Source organism: Pipistrellus kuhlii, unplaced genomic scaffold, assembly GCF_014108245.1.
Source record: "Pipistrellus kuhlii isolate mPipKuh1 unplaced genomic scaffold, mPipKuh1.p scaffold_m20_p_32, whole genome shotgun sequence".
Lineage (NCBI taxonomy): Eukaryota > Metazoa > Chordata > Mammalia > Chiroptera > Vespertilionidae > Pipistrellus > Pipistrellus kuhlii.
Genome location: NW_023425532.1, coordinates 2,168,382 through 2,170,628, shown reverse-complemented (window position 1 = coordinate 2,170,628; position 2,247 = coordinate 2,168,382).

The following is a 2,247-nucleotide window of genomic DNA, read 5'->3' as shown; positions in this document are numbered from 1 at the left end:
CAATGTGCCCCTTTTTCCATATAGATCAGATAATGTCATCTCAGCGTCCTTATCATATATCTACTTGACCCCATACTACCTCCTTTCTCACTAGATTTCCTGTCAATCCCCTTCTTGCTCACCATGCTCTACTCACACTGGTCTTTACACTGATCTTAGAACATGCCTAACATTTCCTGCCCTTTGGTACCAGCATTTGCTTGAATGTACTTGTTTCAGATAGCCAAATGGTCTGATCCCTCACTGCCATCATCTTTCTGCTCAAATGTCTCCTTATCCAATGCCTTCCTTGACCACCCTCTCTAATATAATACCCCTGCATCCCCCTGTCTCTTGGTCCTGATTTATTTTTCTCCTGAGCATTTGATCCATTTATTTACTACATCACAAACCATTCCCAAGACAATAACCATTTTATTTACTCAACTGGCACCTTATATAATTATTACAGTATTACTGACTATATTTCCTATGCTATACTTTATGTCCCTGGGACTATTTTGTGCCTACCAACTTGTGCTTCTTAATCCCTTCACCTTTTCACCCAGTCCCTTAATCCCTTCTCCCCTATGGCAACATCAGTCTGTTCTCTGTATCTATAAGTTTTAGATTCCACATAGAAATAAAATCATATGGTATTTGTCTTTATCTATCTTATTTCACTTAGCATAATACCCTCTAGATCCATCCATGCTATTGCAAATGCTAAGATTTTATTCTTTTCATGGTCTAGTAATATCCCATTATATATGTGTACTACAGCTGTTTTATTCATTCGTCTATTGATAGCTTCCATATCTTGGCTATTGAAAACACTGCAATGAACATAGGTATGCATATATTCTTTCAAATTAGTGTTTTGTGTTTTGTGTTTTTTTTTTTGGATATATACCCAAAAGTGGAATTGCTGGGTCATAAGGCACTTCCATTTTTAGTTTTTTGAGGAACCTTTATACTGTTTTCCACAGTGGCTGCACCAGTCTGCATTCCCACCAGCAGTGCATGAGGGTTTCCTTTTCTCCACATCCTTGCCAACACTTGTTTGCTGATTTATTGGTGATAGCCATTCTGAAAGATATAAGGTGGCATCTCATTGTGGCTTTAATTTGCCTTTCTCTGATGACAGTGACATTGAGCACCTTTTCATATGTGTAAGTTATAGACATTTTTAAAGCTGTTATTATACATTGCCATTTGCTTTCCAGAAAGTTGATACCTGCTTCTGAGTTTTGAGGGGACACAATTTCCCCATAACACAGACTGACATTCCTGCTCTTCTATCACCAGTTGCTCAGTTCAGCTAACTTGGCAGTAACTCTGAGAACAAGATGTTAGAAGAACAAATCAGGAAAGAACACATTTTTTGGAAACTCTGAAAACCCAAGAAGAGAACCGCCATGTTTGGTCTTCTAACTCCAAACCAAAATTCTTGATGGGCGCATTAATGCCAGTGTTCAAATATATTATTTTAGCTGTAGATTACTGGGAAATAGCAGCAATAGCACTGCCCAGGAATAATATTAAGAAAAATGAGACAAAACGTGGCAATAAGATGATTTCACGGTCTTTCAATTCTGGAGCACTGTCCAGCGAACCCAACTAAGGTTCAGCTGACCCTCTAAGGGACTCTGACGTTTTTGCCATACAATTTACTATTGATTAGGACTCAGATCTTTTATAAATCTGTAAAGAGAGAGGTTAACTTATAGAAAACTGGTAGTGTGATGATTTTCTTTTCAGCCTAGTAGAAAAGATCCCAAAGCTATGGTTTTGTTGTGCTTTGGACATTAACCAGTTTTGTATCCATGGTAGCAATCATATTTCAAAATGCCTTTTTCTTCACTGACTATAAAGTCCCACTTCTCATATCCTTTTTGAAACAGCTTGTAGTTCTGTAACTTCCTCATTAATAAATGAAATCAATTTTTGATACTGGTTCACTGTCAATGTGTATACGAATTTTTCTCTTAATATTTTGAAAATTATACTTTGGTGGCCTAGCTGGTTTGGTCAGTGGATAGAGCATCAGCCTGAAGACCAAAGGGTCTCCAGTTTAATTCCAGTCAAGGGCATGTACCTCGGTTGCAGGCTTCTTCCCAGCTCAGGCACTGGTCAGGGCTCATGCAGGAGGCAACCAATCCATGTATTTCACTCACATCAATGTTTCTGTCTGTCTTTCCCTCTCTCTTCTACTCTCCCTAAAAAATCAATGGAAAAATATCCTTGGGTGAGGATTAACAACAACAA